At 34.2% G+C, this 13,209-nt stretch overlaps 2 pseudogenes; both read right to left on the reverse strand.

The window, feature by feature from the left end:
* Window positions 1–10,849: 10,849 nt before the first annotated feature.
* LOC147824489 (thrombospondin type-1 domain-containing protein 1 pseudogene) lies at window positions 10,850–11,756 on the reverse strand (annotated as a pseudogene).
* A 17-nt stretch (window positions 11,757–11,773) lies between these two features.
* On the reverse strand, window positions 11,774–12,880 carry LOC101725148 (thrombospondin type-1 domain-containing protein 1 pseudogene; annotated as a pseudogene).
* Between the last annotated feature and the right edge of the window lie 329 nt (window positions 12,881–13,209).

Raw genomic sequence — 13,209 nt, forward strand, 5'->3', positions numbered from 1 at the left:
TATTTTTTAAAGTGGGGCAGACAAATTGGCATTTCCACAAGCAATGAGTAACTCATACTTTGCAACACTCATGTTGGTTTTATTAGTTTATTTTATTTCATCTATAACAGTAGATTGGCAGTGGTATCTCATTGTTTTAATGAAGATTTCCCCAGTAACTACTGAGGTTGACTGTGTTTTATGTGCTTATTAACCATTTATCTAACTTTTAAAAATGTGTATAAAGACATTTCTCATAGTCTTTGAATTCACTTTTCATTTTTTCAAATTTTGTATGGTTTATTAATTTTCTTATATTGCAGTTTGTACTTCTTGACTATATTTAAGAAGGACCAGGATCTACCTAAGATCCTAACCAAGATCTTTGCCAATTCCAAAGTCACATTTTTCACTTCTGCTTCGGTTTCTGGAAATTTTAAATATTTAAATTTTAAATTTAAATTTATAGCCCATTCCAAATTGAATTTTTGTATACTGGGAAATAAATATGGGCATTTTTTTCATAATTACATGAAATTATCCAGAATCATCTACTCAAATAATGTAAGAACACTCATTTCTCTCACATAATTACCATCTCCGAAAATAAACCTATACACCTTATACATGATGGATGTATTTCAATACTTGGTATTTTGTTCCAGTGACTTACATGCCTTTACATATGTCAATATCATACTCTTGATTACTGTCACTTTATAGTATTTTCTGAAATAAGCTGGTGTAGGTCTTTCTACTTTGTTCTTGTTTCCAAAATTGTTTTAAGTATTTTAGATCTCTTTGCCTATGAGTTTTACAAGCAGCTTGTGATTAGTCGACATGCACTGTTAGGATTGTAATTGAAATTACATCAAATTTATATATTATTTTTGCTATAATGTACACGATAATCAATGTCAAGTCTTCCAAAATACATAAACTTAGGTATTGTTTAATCCTTACAATCAGTATTTTGTAGTTTTACTCATCAGTCTTGCCAATTTTGTTAAATTAATTCTTAAGTAATGTTTTCTGTTGATATTGAAAATAACTAACTTTCATTTTCTACTTATTCATTGAAAATCTATAGGCATAAAATTGATTTTTGAACATTTGTCTTGCTAAATTAATTAGTTTTCAGGCCTTTGTACATATTTCTTCAGATATTTTATGTACATACTCTTGCCATCTGTAAATAAAGATAATTTTTCTTTTTCCTTTTCTACGTGTGTGTATAATTTTTCTTTTTATTTTACTTATTTGCTGCCAGTTTGCACCAGCTAAGAATTCTAGCTTAATATTAGATAATGTATTGGTAGTACGGAAAGATTAGCAGTGAGACATTCTTGCTTTTTACTTGATCTTGGAGAGAAATAACTAAATGATCTATATATTAAATTAATGTTAGGTACAGATTTTTGCTAAATAGCCTTTACCAACCTGAAAAAAACCCTCCTATTACTCTTTTGAAATGTTCAATTATTAATTTCTCCTGGTACTTTTTAGTCAAATTTGTAAATTTAATAAATTGACTATTTTATCTCCCTTTGTTCTAGTCATATGATGAATTTTATAAGTTTATTTTTTACTAAGTTAATCTTCTGTCACTGGAAAAAGCTACACTTTTCATGATGCTTTCCCTCTCTTGTATATTGCTGGATTCAACTTACAAATATTTTGTTAAGGATTTATATGTCTATGGTTGAGAGTGTTCTAATTCATATTTTTTTGTGTGTTATAATGAACTTAACCAGTTTTTCTCTCAAGGCAATGTTAATCTCATAACTAGACCTGTAAAATTTTACTCCTTGTATTATATATTTGTGGAAAAGATTTACATATGATTGCTATTTATTCCTCCTTCAGAATTTCATAGATTATGCAGTTAAGTCATATAGACCTGTGTGTCTGTATATATAAATTTTTAAATAATAAATGCAATTTCCTCAATATCAAGAGAAGCAATGTAATTTTTGTCCTAATTAATAAAGTTTGGTAATCTGCCTCTTTGAAGAAATTTTCTCATTTCATCAAATATTCAAATTCTTTAACCTAATTTTATTCATAAAAGTATGATTGAAAACTGTGATATTTAAATTAAAAAGAAAATTCTGAGAGAAAAGATTATTATTAATCCCCCTCAACATACCTGCTGCTTATTAGAGCACATTCATCCCCTTGTCCATATTCTGAAACAGTTCCAGAAGTCCTCTCTCATGAGTGGCTTTGTCTGCCTCAACGTCCTGAATCAATGCAAAATGTTTACCTCTCACAGTCATTTGGAATTTGTGGACCCAGAAAGTACCTGATGCCAGATCCAGTGAGTAAGGCGGGTGAAAGCACATCACATTGTTTTTATGGGCCTGCCCTTCTATTGGATGGCATTTGACAGCAGCCTTCCTTGAATTTTCTATAGACACTTACAGAAGATGACATCCAGAACTGCTTTGCAAATTTAAAAACAAAGAGTGATGGGATAAGTGCATTGCAAGCGCGAGGACTATTTTGAGTGACATTAATGGCAACATATCTTTTACCGAAACAAATGTTTGTATTTCAACTTTCATCACATTTTTGGATCACTGATTGCTTTATTCTCTCATTTGTTTTAATATCTGCATGGTTTTTACTTATAGTTTCTTTTTCCCATCTAATATTGGTAAATGTATCAATATTTTATTCCTCTCAGTCTATTTTGTCAGAACTTTATTCTACTGGATTTTTCAAAAAATTAAGTTTTTCAGATTTTTCTATTATTGTTTCAAATTTTATATACTTCATTGATTTTTATACAAATTTTTATTATTTTTTGTTTATATTAAGTACTATTATCTTTAACTATGTAATTTGCTTAATTTAAAAGTAGCCAATTAAAGCTACCAATTTCCTTCTGAGCTCTTCTTGAACTTTTTTCTGCTAGTTTACATATGTTGCAGTCTGCATATGTGTGTATGTGTGTGTTTCAATTAGTTCAAAATATTTTCTGTTTATCCCTTTGGCTTTTGTTAATACACAGATTAATAAAATGTCTTAATTGTTTCCTTCAAATAAAAATCTGTAAATTTTGAATCTATGCATCTCCATGCATTTGGAGTTAAGTATGTCTATGCAACTGTATTTCCCTTCAAGACTGCAAATCTATTCATTGTTTAAGTGTAAAATATTTTGAGATATTTAGAACTTATTACTTGTTGATTTCTAATTTAATATTTTTATTGTCAAAAAGTACTTTGTATTATTGTGATCCTATTAAATGAGATAAGTTTATGAACTAACATGAGTTGATATCAAGAATCTTTGATTTGTGCTTTAAAAGAATGGATATTCTTCATTTGCTTAATATCATGTTCTATAAAACACAATTCAAATTTGATCTTGCTGTTTGTGCCTTCTATTGATTTTCTATCAAAATTTATTACTAAAAGAAGAAAACTGAAATCTGCATTTGAAATTGTGTATTTTGTCTGTTTCTTTTCTGTTTTATAAAATTGTGCTTAAGTAATCGCATTTTTAAGTTCTGTGCCCTCATAATAAGTCCTTCATTTTTATGTCATGTTTTTCTTAAAGTTTGATGATTGTCTATGCCTTGAAGTTAACTTTTTCTTTTAATAATATAATCATTCCAATTTTCTCATAATTTGTGTTTGCACATATATTTCTATTGTTTTGAACTATATGTGTATGTACTTAAAAATAATTTTTCTAAATAACAGTTATATATATTGCTATTTATTCCTACATTCCTAATGATTAAATACTGATAATTACTATCAAGCATGGATGTTTAGATCATTTGTATGTGACTTAAATACTAATATCACCTTTAAGTCTATACTTTTATTATTAGCTGTCTTTTAAACTATCTGTTGTTATTTCACTTTTTCTCTCACCTGTAGTCCTTTTTATTATTTATTAGCATTCAGTTTCTTTATTCACTTTTAGTATATTACTTATAGTTTGTTGTTCTTGGTATTTTTTAGTGATTTCTATAGATTTTATATGAGTTTACCACAGCCTACCTTCACACATAATTTATAAGCACATGTTAATATAAGAACTTCATAATGTTATAATTCTATGCTCCTGCACTTTAATCCTTATTTTTGATGTCACATATTTGCTTCTATATATTAGGTAAAATCTCTAATGCCTTATTCCTTTTGAATTAATTGCTTATAGAAATATGCCACATTCCTTGCTATTATTCTAAGAAATTAGAATTTAAACCACAAAAAATAGAAAATCATCATATTTAATCATGTTTTTACTGTGTATTGTGCTTTTAAGTCATCAGTGTAAATTCAATTTCAAAGTCTTACTATTTTGTGTCAGATGGAAGAATTTTTAAGCATTTTCATACTGCAAGTCTGCCCAACTAGACATTTATTTATTTTACATTTATTTTCCAGAGATATTTTTGTTACATATATAATTCTACATCGATTCATTGCCCTGAAATACTTTAAAAGATTTTATGTTATTATTACCTGGTTTGAAATTTTTCTGAAGAAATCTTCAAAACCTCCAATTTCTAATGTATAATTTATTTCTAGTTTTTTTCTTTATCAATAATTTTATTAAATTTATTATAATTTGTCTCAGTGCCTTATCTGCCCTGAGTATGTAGAGAGCTCAAGTATGAACTCAAGTATGAATTCGAGGCCAGTACATACTACATACCAAGACCCTGTCTAAAAGAAAAAGTATTTTTAGCTTAGCATATCAAGGTAGACTAAACATATGTTTTGACAAATTTAAGAATCAGAATTATACAGAGGAAAACACTCCTTATGCAATTTGTTAGAATCAAATGCCAAATTATTTCTCTCATCTTCATTTTCTCCATTAGTTTGGGGATTTGTCTTGATTAAATATAAGGAAACACACATGCACACAAACTGAGTGTGGTTAAAGCAAGATATTACCTTATTCTCAAAAACTAAATTTGGAGATATGTATCTTGGACATTATAAAACTTTGCTGACATCCTTAGGGATTTTAGCTCTGTTCTTCTTGACCTAGTCTCCTCAAGAATACCATGTGCTTCAAATAGCTGTTCTAACTAAAGCCATCACGACAGAATTATAGGGAGAAAATGGAAGATTAATTTTCTGTTAATTAGTTTTTCTGATATTTCTTTGTCAAGGTATTTACACAAAATCACACTAAGTTATAAAAGATATTGGAGAATATATTCTTTTAAACATCTGGGAAAGAGCATGATTAGGTTGAACTTGGACTTTTGTGACTAAGGGAAGGAGAACATCGAATATTAAGAATTAACCAAGAGTGATAGCTGTATTTATTCATCAATTTAATCCTTTTCACTTTATATTTTTCTCTTCTAGAGAGTACATAGTCTAATAAAAAATGTAAATAAACTATGATAATTTATGGTAAATGGAAAAAAGGTTAATAAATTCATAACTGCAACATTGTTATAATTTAAAGAAATTCAAAGAACTTCAGTTAGATTTAGAGTGATGGCTAAGAACAGAGAAATTTCCTCAGTAAGTGTTGTTAAATAGGTTTTAGAAAGAACAGAATGAAATCTAATCTAGATGAGATCATTAGCCAGTTTTATAAACAAATAATTTGTATCATAGGAATAAATTATACAGTATACATATATTTTATTTTTTATTATTATAACAGCTACACTAAATTTCATTCTGCAAGAAAACCTGAATATGATTTTTTAACTAAAATTTAATTTGAAACTTGTATCTGTGATCACACTTTTTATGTGATACCACTATTTAGGACATTACATATAAAGAAAAATTATTTCTATGACAATATATTCAAAATTTTGTTAGTGGCCAGTAGGAGGTATCTGGTATGAAATACGGTTAAAAGAAACAGACCTGTAATCTTCCAGCCACATTTCAAATTATACTGCTCTTTAGGTCTATTTGAGTCTACAAATAGATGGCTGCCTCTAATTCCATATTTGATATCAAGATTACGGCACTTGTTTCAGTGTGCTACAATATGGAAATACTACGGTATTTTAAATTCAAAGTGAAAAGTGAAATCGTTTTCATGCTACCCGCTTCTTTAAATCTTTTATTCTGTACCTCTTAGAATGTTTTGCCTTTCATCTCAGGAGGCAAAAGACAATGTCAGTGGCAGTTAGAACAAGTGACACACTTGACATCCAATTTACTTAATGCTAGGTCAGTCTGGAAGACATAGACAAACCACTCTGTATGTGGCAGAAAGACTGTATGGCTACAGAGGTGTACTGATTCCCAAGACACGTGTTAAACAATTCCAATGTCACCCTACAAGACAGAGAACTCACAATAAAATACATAGGTAGCACATTACCAATCAGTGTCACAGTAAAATGCATATGTAGTAAGAGTGTTTTGAAGTTTAATGTGTTAAAATGTATTGTCTTTTAAAAAAACCTTTAAAATATATTCCTTCCATAACTTGTGTTTAAAGTTTGGAGACAAGACACCTGACTTTACATAGTATTGTTGGAATAATCATTATAGTCATTATTTTTAACAGAGTGAAGTATGTTTTTAAGCTTTGTAGTGCAGTTTGACTTATTTGATGTCTGTCAGCTTTCAGAAGGACTAAGTGCAGTTGGATATTACATTAACAAATCTATAAATGTACAATGATACATGTCACCAATGCAAATTAGCATGGAGAGAAGTATATAGTGCAGCCCAAATATTAATTCTTACATATACAGATAGATACTGGTTTATTTGCTTGTTTTTTTCACAAAACACTATATATAATATACGTATGTACACATGTATTTTTAAATTTTGAGATAATCATGCCAATAGGCCTAGTTTTCCTGTGATTACTTTGGAGCTAATATGCATTATTTTATCTGACAACCTTTTTCTTATAGTCTAGACATTGAATATTCGTATGTTGAAGTCATGGTTCATAACCTGGAACACTATTGGGAGTTGATGAAATCTTTACTAGGGGAACTAGTGGAAAGAAATTAAATCACAGGGAATTTGCCCTTGAAGAGACAACTGAGATTCCAATGCATTCCTTTCTCTTTGCTTTTGGCTTTTATCAGGTGAACAGGCCTTCTCCACTCTGCACACCTAACACAATGGATTATACTACCAAAAGGCCAAAGCAACTGGGCCAAGTGACCATGGGCTGAAAGCTCTCGCAACCGAGATAAAATAAAGCTTTTCTCCTTTCAATCTCAAGTATTTGTCACTACTGAAAGTTAACACAGTCTTCATATCAAATACCAAGAATGATAGACAGATAGATAAATAGATGGATAGAGAGATAGATAGATAGATAGACACATAGACAGACAAAATAATGTGTTTCAAGCTGCGAATTTCTCCTTAACATAAATGATTGATTGAAAATTTTAGTTCCAGATATACCAAGCACTTTTGTAGGTGAGGAAAATAGAACAAAAAGATTACCTCAGCTACTAGATGTTACTGAACATTCCTGAAATCATGAGCTACATTCTATCTTTGAAAATTATTTAATATTTAAGCTGGAATGGGAAGAGTATTTCATTTAAAGCTACTTGATAATGGCATTAAAAACTCAAAAACAAAAATTTTATGATATTTATTGTACAACAATTTCAGAAAATTGCAAAGACAATAGAGAAGATTCCCATATGACGAACTGTAGCTTCTAGGGTAATAATATCTTTCATTAGTGTTTTTTAAAGTGTGCATTTTTAAAATAATAAACTCATAGTGATACATTATTATTATTAACTAAAGCCTATACTTTATGCATATTTGTTCAGTTATTTAATGCTTTTTTTCTAAGACCTCATCCAGAATAGCACATTACAGTTAGTCATCAAGTTTCCTTAGCTGTGATAGTTTCTGAGACTTTGTTTTTGGTGACATTGGCAGTTTTGAGTAGTGGGCATCAGATAATATGTAACATGTTGGAATTTCTCTGATTTTTCTCACGTGATTAGGCTGAATAGCTTATATTTTTCCCTCTGGTTTCCAGTTGCACTGGGTCAAAAGAAAGCCTTAGCAGGAAATCAGATGGGAATAAAGTTACATTTTATGTTTTTTATGGTTCTTAGGCCATGTGAGAAATTTGGCTGGCTATATCCCTTGATTCCAAGACAGTTTTCTATTGAGGGTGTTTCTTTCAATAATTCTCAAACTCTTATAACCACTCCAATTCTTTATTACTTTCACAATAAAATTGTTTTTGCTCCAGTTTTATGAATCCCACCCGTTTCCCACACACACATCTTTGTAAACAGTTTTTTAATTAAAGCTTCTTTGGATTATGCTAAGTGAAGTGTAACATTTTTTCCTAGTGAGAACCTAAGGAGTACATCATGGGATCATATTTAGTTTCTCCTAACAGGCAGGTAGATTTAGGTACTTAAAAAAATATAGTACTTGATATGAGAAGTTATTTGTTGATAATTATTGGTGTTCTTGTATTAGCATTCTCATTTCTTTTAAATCCTTCCACCTCTGCTACTGTAATGGTGATTTACCTATTTACTTATTTTGTATTTTTTTTTTTTTTTTTGTACTGGGGATTGAATTTAGGACCTTGTGCTTACAAAGCAGGCGGCGGAACCATTGAGCTAAATCTCCGGCAAAATCTTTCATCTACAAAATTTACTAAAATTCCAAATTACTCCATTTTATTTCTTTCCTATCCCATGCCTATTATAGTTATCTAAATACTTGCTTAGTCATAAATAATTTACTACTCCATGGCTGCAGCCATAAGGAATAGCTTCAGGATATTAATTTATAGCCTTCCTCTGGGTCCTTGAGCTCCTTGGTTAAAAAAAAAAAAAAAAAAAAAATCCAACTACTGGTTGGGAGTGGCGCTGCAATCCTGTAACCCCAGCATTTTTGGAAGACTTGAGACCAGAGGGTCAAAGTTCAAGCCCAACCTAGTCAACTTGAGGATTTGGTGAGACCCTATCTCAAAATAAAGCACTTAAAAATGGCTGGAGATATAACTCAGTGCAAAGTCTGTGAGTTCAATCCCCAGTACCAAAACATAAACAATATGAAAAAGTAAAATAAAATAAAATAATTAAAATAAAATTAAATTCTACTTCTGCCATGCTTATGCAGATGTTTCTATCAGTTCCTGATGAGCATGATTTCCCACCCATCCTCACCAAATCATGAACTATATGAGCAGACAGCATACCCCTTCCACTCAAGCCCCCCTACCCACGAACACCCCAGATACTTCTGTGCTATCACATGGTTAGAAGAATTAACCAGTCAAGCTCTACTCCAATGCATAATCCATAATGTAATAAGATATAATTTTTGAAGTTGCTATTTAAAGCCATTTACATTCAGGTAGTTACTGCACAAAAACAGAAAATCAAAGCATAATCTAATATGTAAAAATGATATATTTCACTACCATCTTAAGTGTATGCTATTGTAAATAGTGTGAAGCAGAGGGTAGGTACTGTAAGGGCCTCAAGGAGGCTGGTAATGAAAAGTAGAAAAGCCTCTGGAGGACTTGGTGAGGGGTAGGACATTGAGGTAAATTTATGGGAGCCTGGAAAAAAGAGCAGGTTTGTTACATGGTCGAATTTTGGCAGTACTGTCACTTGCAAATGTATAAAATTGGAAGAGGGCTCAGTGGTTCTGCTGCCTGCCTTCAAGCACAAGGACCCAAGTTCGATCCCCGGTACCAAAAAATAAAAATTAGAAAATTAAAAAATAAAATTGGAACAAAGACTAAAGTTTAAGCCAGGTGTGGTGGCACATGCCTGTAGTCCCAACACTCCAGAGGCTGAAGCAGGAGGATTGCCTTGAGTTTGAGGCCAGCTGTACTGTGAGGTAACCGCCAGCCTGAACCACATACCAAGACCCTGTCTTAAAAATTAAAAAAAGGGAAATAAACGGAGATTTATTGTACCATATGTTCCAACTTTGGTTAGATCGATTGGACCAGTATAGGTTTTGGCACAACATGAGACACTGGGAGAATTAGCATTGTTTTTTGGGGGGAGATTTTACTATAAAAAATATTTGATAATGTTATCAGATGGGTGATCTAAGTGAAAGTGTTTCCAGGTTCTTGGTATCCCTAATTGAAGAGGACATTCAAAAGAAGTAAGAGGAGTAAGATTTATTGAAAGTGAAAGAAGATAAGATACACTTCACAGGGTGGGAGTGGGCCAGTGAGGAGAGGTCTCAGCCCAACAAGGACAGGTACTAGGTCTCTTAATATGCTGGGATTATGGGTGAATCTATAACTGGGTTTGACAGAAGTCATGGCCCAGTGGGGTGCCTGACTTGGCCCACCCATCAGCGGGGGAGATTCTGACAATACAAACATTTCAGAGAAAGTTTTACAGCACCCAAAGCCCATAGTAGAGTGGGGTTTCAAACCCACAATGTAAATGAGGTTGAACACAAGCCAGTGTGTGGTACTTATTGTTTTGTGCATGCCTGGGGCTCTTGGAGAACCAGGAAGACCTTTCCGTTGGTTTTCTTGTATTTTAATGCAGTTGTCCTTGCTGTATCTGGTTTCCCAGTTTTTGCCCCACTCCTTCTTTTTGTTAAATTGACCTTGCTCTACTTTCTTCCCCCAAATTAGAGCTAGATACACTCTGGGAATGTTTATCATTATTCTATTTTATTAGCCAAGCAAGAAAGTTTCTATTTGATTTGGATAATGCTGATCTGGCTTTTTTTTGCCTATATTTAAATTTTATTATTCTTATTAGTACAGGCCAGTAAAGAAAGGATAACAAAAGGAAAGTTCAGGATAAATAACCTCTTCTTTAGGAGTTAAAACACAGTGTATCCACACACACATATCCTCCTTCCCATGAGCTACTTCATCCCTGTGTTCTTCCCTACCACAATGTGAACAGCCGGTGTCACAACCTGGGAAAGGGACCCCAGCTGTGTAAAGTCTTAGGCAAATTCTTGGTCTGAATTACCAGCTTCTCCACATCACTTGTACTTGTGGTTTTGTCCTCTTCATTTAATCCAAAATATCCTGGGAGGTCCAGAATCCCCCACTCAGCCTCAGTGAGGCCAAATGATGTGTTGTCATAGAAGGCAAACTCAGAATAGGGCAGAAAGCTCTGACATTTGTCTTTTCTACTCTGAGAAGGGCTCAGTGGACTGACTTTCTGGTAGACAACTTTGGAACAGGTGGGGAAACACTGCTTCCTTGAGACACCTCTGTGGCTAGGGGATAGTGCCGCTGAGTTCCATGAGGCTCTGTTTTCTCAACTCCTGCCACTAACCCTGCCTGATGATCTCCTAGGTCTACTTTCCTGGTGGGCTGCCCTGTGGTGTGGGATTTTGGGATGAGGCTCAATGGATCACTGGTTTCACCTGCTCCTTGGTAATGGGCAATGTTCCTGCTTTTTAAGACGCAGGCAGACACTGGGACTTGGAGGCCTAAAGCTGTCCTCTGCCTGGTTGCAGGTCCATGTCTCAGATCTCTAGGTGAGGACATGCCATGGAGGCAGAGTAGTCATGGTCCTTTTTTGGAATGGCTGGGCCTGTTTGGTTTCAGAAAACTGGCCATCTTCCTGTAGTGGGAATTCTTAGGATGGCTTTCCTCAGAAGAACCCCTCCGCCCGGTGTGTGCCTTGGCTAGACTTGTGGATCAGGGTGTGTCTGGGGTACAGCTGGTTTGAGCCATTTTGAAATCTGTCCTGGAGGGAGGCCTCATCCCGGCACTTACCACAGGTAGGTCTAAAGTGAGGATTTGACCCAGAACTTGTTTGCTGCTGCTGCTGCCTCTGGGCTTTCCAAGTCTAAGGGTGGTCTGCAAGTTACATTCTAGGTCAGCCAGGTCTTGCTAGGAAGGAAGTGAGACACACTCGGTGAAGTCCTCTGGCACAGTCTTCACATGTAGTGTTATACGGGTTCCATGCTGCCACAGTCCCCAAGTTTCTGAGTTTCTCTGAATTAGTCTGTACTCTACCTTTGTAGAAAAATGGCTTCTTATTGAAATGCCAAAGTTAAAGCAGTATTTATTCTTCCTTATAGTAAATACTTTTTTCTCTGTACCAGAGGTAGGCTGTTTTTAGGCAACTTAATTTTTGCCTCCCCAAGGTATCTAGAAGCCTCCTTGAAGACAGTAACAACTCCTTAGACAAAGATATATGATAGGGGCAGCACTATCACCTCCAACATGGAATCACATGTGGGTTATGCACCATTTCTAGTTTGTATCCACATTTCTGGGTCAAATCTCTTGGTCTTGTAGAAATAGTAACTGGATCTTGGCCAATCAGCTTCAGTACCATGCTGCCAAAGGCTTCTGGCCCCACTAGTGTACTGCCAAACTCAACCCACTGACCTTGAGTGAGCTCTGTCCTTTTTCTGGATCTTATCCCCAGTCCTGGACTTGTTCTCTTCTCAGGAAGACTGTTGGTGAAGATACCATCTACCAACAGGTCAGGCTTATCCATAGGAAATAGGCACAGTGCTTGGTAAAGGCCTACCTGGAAGTATCTTTTGCTGCCTGGGAAGTCCTATTCAAGTCAACGTGAAAGACAGGTCATTCCACTTTAAGAAAGGCACTCTCATCTAAGCAGGAGACTAGAGTATTGCTGTTTAATATATTTGATATTTGTGAAGTCATGGTGAACCAGTAGGTACCAGCTTCCTTTAAACAGAAGCACTAAAACTTGAGTATTCCCTGGAAATGGTTGGTTAGGAGGTACTTGTTTGTAGCAGTTGGCTTCCTATTGGCCTCCAGGAGCAACACAGACACATTCTTCTGTGTCTTATTAGTTCCACCAAAATACTAGAAGTCCATCAACACTGTGCTGTTGCTTAGTGCTTCATGGTCAAGGTCTCCTATAAGCAAGTACTCAGCTTCTCCAAGGACTTGGTCATGGAGCATTGCCAACAACAGATTTGAAGTCTTTCAACATTGATTTCATTCTGATCAGCAAACTCCTCCTGTTCATTTTCACACCCAAATTGCCATTTTTTCCCTTTTTTCATTATCACCTCTTGGGACTGGCGGGTGGCCTGGCAGCCACAGGAAGGCAGTGAGGTGCCAGGATGGGAGGAGGGCTCAGGGTCACAGAGGCAGCGACATCATCCCGCAACTAGGCACCAGCTAAGGCTACTCTTGAAGCACCTCTTTCTTCCTGTTTATCCTTCTAAATTATCTTCTACCTGGAACACATATGTCACTTGCAGATACAAGTAAATAATCACTATATTTGAGCATTATAATTATACATTATATCTGAACAGCAGATTC

This window comes from Heterocephalus glaber, unplaced genomic scaffold, assembly GCF_053883595.1.
Source record: "Heterocephalus glaber isolate CG9 unplaced genomic scaffold, H.glaber_assembly_v1.0 deba00001538, whole genome shotgun sequence".
Taxonomy (NCBI): domain Eukaryota; kingdom Metazoa; phylum Chordata; class Mammalia; order Rodentia; family Bathyergidae; genus Heterocephalus; species Heterocephalus glaber.